The 10,737-nt window shown below is 39.9% G+C and overlaps 1 non-coding gene across 1 annotated transcript; it reads right to left on the bottom strand.

Annotated features, from left to right (window-relative positions):
• Positions 1-9,805: 9,805 nt before the first annotated feature.
• LOC136738578 (U5 spliceosomal RNA) lies at positions 9,806-9,920 on the bottom strand. The gene has a single exon (XR_010812658.1). It is a non-coding gene; the product is annotated as a U5 spliceosomal RNA (small nuclear RNA).
• Positions 9,921-10,737: the final 817 nt, after the last annotated feature.

The following is a 10,737-nucleotide window of genomic DNA, read 5'->3' as shown; positions in this document are numbered from 1 at the left end:
TAAAAAAGAATGTTTTGCTGACTTTTGTATTCTCTTTGAAGCAACAAAATGTATGTGTTATGTATGTCGTAACTAGGGTTTGACTTTTATGACCTGGGGCTGGATGAAATTTAATTTGAGATGCACTGTAAAAGCTCCAGGAAATTGCAACTGGCCACTGCACCTTCCATAAGAGAGCTCAAACATTTGCTAATGCATTGGTTGCCTCACAGGCACTCTTTCCCTGGTTTGCCCATGTGGCGCATGGTGTTGGCCACACGGGCAAAGGGGGGATGTGTGCATCAGTCTTTTAAATTGGTTTGCCCCAGGTTTTATAGTAACAGCTTAGCAATATTGTAGAACTTGCCACATTTGTCAAGCTCATAATCCTGCAATATGCAAATAGATTGTGTTCAAAAGCTTAAATGTTGTGGATATGAATATATACTTGTAATAATATATAGGTGTTCTAAATGGGTTGAAGCCTATCCCGTAGGAAGGCTGAAGTAGTAAAAGTAGCAAAAATACAGTTAAGGGATGTTATATGTAGATTTCGCATTCCAGGGAAATTTCCAGTGATAGGAACACTCACTTCACTGGGACAATAGTGCAGGAACTATGCAAAGCCCTGCGAGGTAAACAACATTTTCACTGCCCCATCAGGCTCAGTCAGCTGGAGCAGTGGAGAAACAAAATGGGATATTAAAGAATAAGCTGTCTAATATATGCAAACAAACAGGACTCAAACGTCCAGATCCCCTTCCTATAGTCCTAATGACAATGAAATCGTCAGCAAATTGAGAAAAACAGGTCTTTCTCTGTGTGAGATTATTATGGGATGACTTATGAGACTCTCCATCACTCCTCCATTGTCTGTAAGGGAAATGGACATCCACTTGATGGATGATGCTCTGTTGTCTTTTTGTATGGGACTAACACGTGCTTTCGAAGCTGTCCATTCACAGATGAAAGCCGCCCAGACTGAACCATCCCAGCAGGTTTACCACCCCTTCCAGCAAGGTGACTGTGTATATCAAAGCACACAAGAGAAAGTCCTCCCAACAGCCCAGGTGGACAGGGCCCTACCAGGTGCTCCTGACCACCCACACAGCTGTGAAGTGCCTAGGAACGACGACATGGATCCACTCCTCACACTGCAAACTTGCCAATCGAGGCGAACAGCACAACCCTGGTGGAGAACAGAGGGATAAAGGAATTGTTCTTCCACATCAGATTTGACATTACTGTATGTATGCAGGCCCTTGTAATTGCTTTTCCAATACTGCCAACTGGTTATTGATGATTGATTTCACATTGTGGTACGAGTATCGAGTGAAATGAGTGCTATCCACCTCAACAACACAGCGATAACATGGAGCCGGCAGGTGATCCAGGTCACAATAGAGGTCAAGCAGTGGGAGGAGGAAGACGTGGTGGTCAAAGGTGTAGCGTAAGGTACACTTATAAAATTCAATTAAAGAAGTGAATTTATAGTATCACCTTATCACGAATCCTGGAATCTTGTAGAACTCAATTTCTGTAATAATTGGACGCAGACACCAATTCCAAAGATATAAATTGTCAAATTTATTCAAAAACAAAGACTAAATGTAGCACTACACTAATTATACAAAAGGGAAAAACTAATTAAAATTCAACTCTAGATCAACAAATCAAAGACAAATCACTTCCGTGACCAAATCAAAGACCATGGGATCGCATATGATAACACACAAATCATTAAACAAAAAAGGTTATAAACACATTGACTACAATACCGGTTAGTAAGATGAAGGTGAGTCTCTCATTAGTATTGTTAGTCAGACATTCAATAACTATGCAGGTTAGTATTTATGTCAGGTAACTTCTCGTTATATATATATCAGTCTCATTAACGTTTAGGTGGAGAGAAAGATCCTATCATTACTTGTTACCACAATTTCCCTTAACTGATTATTATTCAATGATTAAGGATAGGCAGGGCCACCTATAATCTGGTGTCTATTAACTTGTGTCAATTTCAGACTAAACAGTTAAACAGGAATGAGAAGATATTTCTCGGCGTTGACAGATTTTATTTCTAAAATTATCAACAAAACAGTTGAATGCAACACACATTTATATTTAAGAAAACTAAATGATATTACACATTCTAGAGTTATGAATCACAGATTAACATTTCTAATTGATTTCTCAAATGTCATGAATCACAAACTCCAAACTGTTAAACTTATGTGAACTTCGTCGCAGAGAGACCTCTCTGCCTTCGGGCTCAGATAACAGCACACGGCACGAGGTCCGTGTGGTTTGGAACAAAGGCAGTCCGGTTCGGCTTTGTCCAAGAACTTCAACTCAGTCGATGCACCTGGAAGTTGGGGTTTCGCGAATGTAGAGTCTTTTCCAAACAGATTTTCCACTGGTTTGAAGGCTCCAAGGTTGTGCACAAAATCTTCTTTGTAAGCAGGGTTCCACCGTAGTTACTTGAAGACAAAGTCTTTGAGGAAAGCAGGGCCCTGTTCGTTCCAAGGGTCAAGTTTCTTAAGACTCAAATAGCTATTTAAATGACTTTCGTATTCAGTCGACTTAGTCAATTGTCCAGCTGGATGGCTGGGCACAGGCGGGCAGCGCAGTCTGTAAAGTTCTTTATTTAATAAAGTCCTTTAAAAGAATTCTTCGTACGGCTCAATCTCCTTCTCCCAGTTTAACCCTTCTGTTGCTGGTAAAGACTTAGTTGGTTTCTGGTTCCGGTTCTGGCAACAGAGATACAAGTTGAGCTGTGGCAGCGAGTTACTGGTTTAGGTGAGAGAGAGAGAGAGATGCCGTGCGTTACCCTTTATACGCCTGTCAGATCAATAGGTGATTGGTTCTTTAGTTTGTGAGATTGGATTTCGGCTTCAGCCCCCAGTGTCCTATTGGAGGGGGGCTTGATGTATGACTGATGTCAATCCATGCCATCTTTTGGAAATGCCGGTTGGCACGGGTTCGTAGCTCTGTGTCGGGATTTCGGCTCTCGTCCATTTCAAAGAGTTTTTATTTCCTACAGGCCCCCTTCCCCAGACATCTCACAGCAGGGATTCCAAGCTATTTGGCCCATTCTTGGTGCCATCCTCCCAAGACTGTCACTTTGATGTAAACCAGTTCACATGCTGATGAGTTAAGGAAATCTGATAAATTTGGGGGGGAGAGGTCTTCTTTAGATCAGTGCTTCAGCTCAGAGCTAAAATGCTCTTATCAGAATACACCCAACATAACGCTACACTGGTTAATTCTGTTCTGGGAAAACCACAATCCTGCAGGTTTAATAAGTCTCTCTACACATCAGTCCCTGAGTACCTTCAACCAATGGTCATTTTGACCAATTAAGCCCAAGAATTGAGTCAATTAAGTTGTCATGGACTACCCAGTGAAGACGTGAACTAACGACTAGGTCACACTGTGAGCTCACCAGAGCAGACATTACACTGAGCTCACTGTGAGCTCACTTAGCGCTTTTCCAGCGACATGGTGCCGGTGCTGGAGCCGGAGCTGCTGCTCGGCCTGGGATCCAGCTGATCTTTTTTGAACCGGCCCGCTTTTCCACCGGTTTTGACGTCACTGGATGTGGGCGTTCCCAAGCATGGAGTAGAAGTGGAGAAACACAGCAATAGTAATCAGCACCGAGGCGACTGCGTCTTTAAACCCCATTTAACATCACAATCAAACTCATTCCGCGTCTATGGCAAATCGTAACCCTAATGTTACAAATGTTCCCTAAACACCTATTTTGCAGGATCAATAAAAAATTATTAGGATTTTTTAAACTTTTACTGACACACATAGTTAATAGCAATGTGTTATAACTTTACCGAAAATAATAATCTGTATATCTTTAATTGTTTAGACGTTATTAAGATATAATGCATCTTTCACATAGGGAACATTTGTAACATGTTAGGAAAAACAAACAAATGATTTGAAAATATTCATAATTACAGCATACAATTTGTCAGGCTTCATAAGAATGGTATTTATAACATACTCTGTAAAAATCAAGCAAATAGCATTTGTGGTTCACGAGAAAATATATATATATAATCAAAGCTATCAGACTATAGCAGCCGGTGTATGAAGACACATACGATTATACAGCATTATTTGGCAGCTTCGCAAGACCTAATTTTAAACGTTGTTGGTAAGTTAGATAATTAGTGGGGACCCGCTATTTGCAGTTCTTCCCCTCCATAATTGCTAAAATAAAGTTTTACTGACATTTTATTGACCCTACCACTGCATAGGGCACATCTGTAACATGAACGCTACTGAATGGCACATACATTGAAAACTACGGAGAACTGAGACAAATCCACTTTACACTTCATAAATAATCTTAAAACGTTTCCAACCAAGGCAACACCCACTTGAAATACGTTCATTCTCATTTTTGGTAAACAAAAAGAGAGATTGTTACATATGTTCCCTATGATGCATCTACAGAGAGAGAGAGAGAGAGACAGACAGACACTAACTCTCTCTCTCTCTCTCTCTCTCTCTCTCAGCTGGGAGTGTGTGGGAGGGGTCTGCAGTGAGCGGGAGTGCTGCTGAGAGCTCTGTCCTTTGGCTGCGTTTTTTTGTTGCTTTACTTTTTTCAGTTTGTTTATTTTGTCTTCTGTTTTCAGTGCTTTTCTTATTGTGGGGGAACAGGGGAGGGGAGGGGGGAGTACCGGTAGTTCTTCCCGGGTCGGGGGGTCGGACCCCCTGAATGCGTCTTTTGAAAAACTGACCCGACGCCATGGAGTCAAGATCGCTCCGGTGCAGTTCTGCCCCCTAGAGCAGTGTGTGTTAGCGGTTGGGGAGGTAGCAGGGTGTGAAAATATCAATTCTGCTGCCATTGTTATCTTCTTAAAAACCACTGATCTGCTCAATCAGCTAGTGGCTAATGGCACAGTGTTAGACGACACTTTCACCCCGGTGTTGCCGCTCGCTGCTCCTGCCCGGAAGGTAACGCTGTCTAACGTCCCTCCGTTCATCCGCACCGGCTCGGGCAGCTGATGTCCGGCATTAAGAGGGTCCCGCTGGGCTGCAAAGCCCCGCAACTGAAACACATCGTGTCCTTCCGAAGGCAGCTGTATATGATCCTCAATAACATCAATGAGGATCTTAATGTCTCCGAAGTTGGATCTCTCTTGCTGCCACCACCACGAAGATTGCTCTTTAGTAATGTTGGAAAGTCAAAGACAGCAACCGTCAGGGTTCTTGCATATGACGTATTCGTGCTGCACCTCTCTGCAAGGATCCAGGACAGTTTGTCAATGTAAACTCCAGTGCCTGGGAACTTTTCCACCTAAAAGACAATGGTAAATAAAAAACAAGTTTATCCCCAAACTATTCTTATATTATGTTAAGTGGAATACATTATCAGTAAGGCTGTGATTTTGTTACAGAAATGTGTTATTAAAGACCACAGTATGTCTCAATTCTAAGTTTATTAATTTACAGACATAATAAAGTCAGTGAATCTGTGACACCCATAATTCAATTACATTCTTATTATCAACTATAACTATGAATATAACTGATAATGTAGCATCATTAGATTGTTTACAACCAATATTTGTTTTCAATATATATATTTTTACCTTGTCTTTGTAATATTGTAGACCAAGAGTGTTATACCTGTTTTGGTGATTCTTTGTCAGATTCAGAACAATTTGCTGTGGGGCTGTCAGAACCACTTGATGGTGACACACTTTTGTCTTTATTGCTGATAAATGTGGCTTTTGTTACAATTTTTTTCAGATTGTCCAAAAGGTCTGGAATCTCTGGAGAAAAAAACCTTAGTATTAAATGATAATCATTTCTAGTAATATATTTAATGCAAAGTGAAAACAAAACCATCAATGCCTGCAATTATACTTGAGAGACTTGCTCTATGTTATTGGCAAACTGACCTTTTTGTGGGTCATTAACATTAGCTACGAAAAAAATAAAAAAGATAAAATACAAGAATTTCCAGGTCTAATGTAATGCATATAGTCATTAATGTAGGATTATGAAATTATGTTGAAAAACTTTATTTAATAATCAGTATTATTAAACTATTAGACAGTGCACATTAAGAGTCTGTATTGTGGTTCTAGATTACTTCAGTATGATCAACTATAATACATTACTCTGGAATCTAAATTACTGAAGAATAACATTTATCAAGGTAAGGAATTATTTGCTATAAATAAAAAAACTTACCATCAACCATACGGTTTCGAAGACATTGGTTTTCATTTTTAAGTCTTGTGTTTTCCTTTTCGAGCTGCTTAACGTTTTGCTGTAGCTCAACTTCACTGGACTCTTTAAATGTCTGTAGAATATGACGGGATCTAATTCTTGAAGCTCCATCGGTTTTCTTTCTTATTTTGTGCTGTATTCAGAGAGGAAAAGAGTTTAAAATGAAAATATATATATATATATGAATATGATTAAAAAAAAACAATCCTGCAATACATTTATTTAATATTTGCAGTAATTATCTCACCGGTAACTGTGGTTCATCAAGGTCACTATCATCTGAAATTTGAAGTTTTTTGTTTGGTTTAGGTACTCTCTTCATTTTAGGAGAGGGCATTTTTGTTAGGTCATTAAGTTTTCTTCTTAGTTCGCCTTCTTTTCCTAAAATAAAAATAAAATAAATAAAACCCTGCATTATGTCCACAGATATTTGGGGATTATATTTATTTGTCATAAAAATACTGTGCTTTGACCATACAAATTAAGATGAACAGCCAACACTGAATCAAAACTGAAGTTAAATTATATCTGGTTTAATTTATTTTGTGATTTGGGGGATTTTATTGTAAAGCACAACACACAATAAATCGTTCTTACAAATGCCAGTCAAGTATGACGAGTTTTTAGCGCCCTCACCACCACCTACCATGTTATAAGAGTATGTTAGACGTACAACACATTAATAACTTAAACATTCATTTCAAATATACTGTGATTGTATATATCAAATAGCATGTAAAGACTTTAATGTTTTTTTTTTTTTAAATAAACATTGTTACCAGTCATAATGATCTGCGCTTCATGGACAGGCCATCCACCTTTTGGAGGTTTGTTCGTGTCTCTCCACTCTGCTCTGAAGTTTCGAGTCGTCTCTTCGTCATCATCAGCAATGCTGAATAAATCAAAATTGCGAAAGCAAGCAGTGGGAATCACGCTGTAAGAGTCTTTGTCGACCCCGCTTTCCCACTTCACCAACGCGTGCATCACCGCCATACTACCTTCACCTTCTCGTCCGTTTTTCCCCCGACAAGTCACGGCACAAAAAACAGTCCCGCTCTGCATTCTGGTACTTGGCGTTCTTAATAACACCAACAGGGTGTAATCGCATAGACCACTCGAGTATAAAGTACTACATATCCCATCTGTTACAGTTTTTTTTCTTCTTCTGAAACTGCAAGCGCACTACATAAAGTTTGGCAAATGAAGAAATTTGGATGATGAGTTTACAATCTTATAAACAGTATTTAAGTAAACCTAGATATGCAATTCCAAAAAGAACAGCATCGAGATGGAGAAACAGGATACAAAAATAATAATACAATGTTTATACTTTTTGTATTTTAATTACAGTATGTAATTATTGCCTTTTGATTTACATTTACAGAAAAAGAACGGCGGCAAACGTGGACTACCCAACAAGAAGCAACAAAGTTACTAAAATATCAGATTCTCAGGTAAGCTTCATGCAGCCATACATGTATAATTATAAAATCAATCCAAAAAATAGACCTTGTTTACCCTACAACTGATTTGAGTGTTAATTCTATTTAAGATATAAAAAAATATTTTATTTTCTGAACTAATAATCTGTGAACATTCTATTATCTCTATAATTTTAATTAATACATTTATTTTATTATTGGTGGAACATTATGTTTTTCAGCTCAGATGATTTCACATACCATCAATTTTTCTGTTAATAAATGTGCAAAAACAAATCAGATGGATAGGCCCCTACATATGAACATTAAGTTAAAGGCCTAGAGTGAGTGTTCTTCACTTCCAGTCATGGCGGGCCACAATCCAGCTCTTTGTAACTCATCAACAACCAAAGACCTGGGAAAAGGGTTAAATGGCTTCAGTTAAGCCAATTAGGTAATTAAGAGCTCAACTGGAAAAAAAACAGCAGGCATAGGGGTACTTTAGGACCACAGTCACTGATATAACCTACAATGTTGTTGTAATGAAAATCAGCAGACAGTGGGCCTCCTCCAGGACTAAGGTTGAGAAGCACTGGTCTTGAAGACCACAATAACAATCGACCTCAAGGGCTAGGGATATTCGAGGTGATGCTAAACCAGTCCTGAATGTTTAAATATAATGTTATTTTCTTGTAGTGTGCCGTTGCTGTTAATGCAACCAGTTATATTGAGCCATCAAATACAGAAGCTGACGAAAGACATCAACATGTAAATTTAGTTGTAAATTTAAAGTGTGTGTGAAAAGTATTTTGTATATGGAGATTAACCCATAGTTTCACAGATAAATTGTGGACCAGTGATATTCAGGATCTTCAAAACAAGTCCTGAATGCTCAAACTTAACACTTCTTTTTTTAGAGTGTCGTTGCTGTCAATCCAGCCAGTGATGTGGAGCCATCAGATACAGAAGCTGATGAAAAACAACATGTAAATTTCCTAAATTAATATGGTGCATCAAAATACTTATTTAGCACTTTCAACTGTTTCTTTGTGATTCCTAAAATTACTTTACAGGCTGGGGCTGGGGGAAGACACTGCGCCCGCCTGGAGAAGCCTGTACAAGCCCCCCTCAATAAGAGAGCTGGCAATCTGCAGTGGAGGGTGTTACACACCATTATTGCTGTCAATTCTTTTATTACTGTTCTTAACCCTGCTGTGTCCGACGCCTGCCCATTCTGTGCTCAGAGAGAGACCGTGTTTCACTGTTTCAGCACTTGCTCTCGGTTGTCACCCATTTTTAGTCTTTTAACTCGTCTTTTTACTGATCTTAACCTGATTTTTAACACAAAGGTTTTTATTTTAGGGGCGCGATACACCAGAAAGACCAAACATGTGGACCAGCTGGTAAACTTCTTGCTGGGCCAGGCTAAAATGGCCGTCTATAAGACTAGGAAGAACAGAGTGTGTGGGGAGGGCAGTGAGGATGCAGTGAGAGTGTTTGCCATGCTGGTCAAGTGCAGAGTCAGACTAGAGTTTAACTATTACAGGCTGATGAATGATTTGGAGAGTTTTGAACAGGTCTGGTGTATTAATGATGCCCTTTGTGAATTGTATGACGGGGAGTTGGTTTTTATTATGTAATTCATTTATAGGGTTTAGTATTTGATGGTTGTTTTGTTGTGTGTATTGGGTTGCTTTCTTTAAAAGTGTACAGATCAGTGGCGGAGTTAATGCTTGTTGGGGGGAGACAAACAAAGGGGAACACTATTTTTTATTTATTTATTTTCTTTTGTATGAATTATTGCGTGTTGCAAACAGGCAATGAAGTCTGATAAAAGTCAAAAAGTCTCTCTCTCTCTCACACACACACACACAGCCAGCAAGACACACAGAGCCAGCCAGCTCAGCGATGACATCACAAACATCTCTCTCAGGTGACTCCTATGACATCACAGAGCACGTACATTCCGTTGCTTGCCGTCTGTCAACCACTCAGTCACTGCCAGCCAGACTGGCTGGCTGACTGGATGGTGGGGCTGCTTGCTGCTGCTGCGTACCTTAGCAAGCTTATTTGCTTGACCGGCCTTCCTCCTCCGCCCACATGCCCACCTATGTCCGATCTGCTGTTCACCTGGATCACAGCTCCGCCCCAACAAGGCAGAGCCCCCCAAGAATGGTACAAACTCACCCACGATCCCCTCCACGGAAAGCTATAGCAAAAGGCAAAAGCATTATATGTAATGAAGAGGAACCCGAGTCCAAGACGCATCCGACCAGCCATACATATTTGTGTGTATTAAAGATCACATTTTATTACATTTAGATTTTCTGTACTTTATTACATCTTTTTGTGATTTTTAAATGTATTGTTTCTTTTCCTTATATATGTATGTATGTATGTATGTATGTGTGTGTGTGTCTGTGTGAAAGTGTATGTGTTTGTGTGTCTCTGTGTGAAAGTGAGTGTGTGTGTGTCTGTCTCTGTGTTTGTGTGTCTGTCTCTGTGTGAAAGTGAGTGTGTGTGCGTGTGTCTGTCTGTGAAAGTGTGTGTGTGTGTGTGGGTGTGACAGTGTGTATGAGTGTCTGTCTGTCATGTAACTCGCACATCTGTGAGGGCACCATTTTTGCAGAAAGAGATGTACACATTTTGGAGCAACATATGCTGCCATCCAGACATCGTCTTTTCCAGGGACATCCCTGCATTTTTCAGCAGGATAACGCCAAACCACATTCTGCCCAGATTACAAGCGCATGGTTGCGTAGGCAGAGAGTGCGGGTGCTAGCATGGCCTGCCTGCAGTCCTGACCTGTCTCCGAATTGAGAATGTGTGGCGCACTATGAAGTGCAAATTAAGACAACGAAGGCCCTGTGCAGTTGCGCAGCTGAGGAAATGCATAATGGATGAATGGGGGGAAATCCCACTTGCTAAACTTAACCAAGTGGTGTCTTCAGTGCCCAAGTGCTTAATAAGTGTTATTAAAAGAAAAGGTGATGTTACATAGTGGTAAACAGTCGACTGTCCCAACTTTCTTGGTTTCTTTTCACTGCTAATGAGATGCTGTAGAGTGAGTTAGTTA

This window comes from Amia ocellicauda, unplaced genomic scaffold (assembly GCF_036373705.1).
Source record: "Amia ocellicauda isolate fAmiCal2 unplaced genomic scaffold, fAmiCal2.hap1 HAP1_SCAFFOLD_56, whole genome shotgun sequence".
NCBI classification, from domain to species: Eukaryota; Metazoa; Chordata; class Actinopteri; order Amiiformes; family Amiidae; genus Amia; species Amia ocellicauda.
The sequence above is the reverse complement of the archived record's forward strand: the minus strand, read 5'-3'. Positions and strand labels throughout refer to the sequence as shown.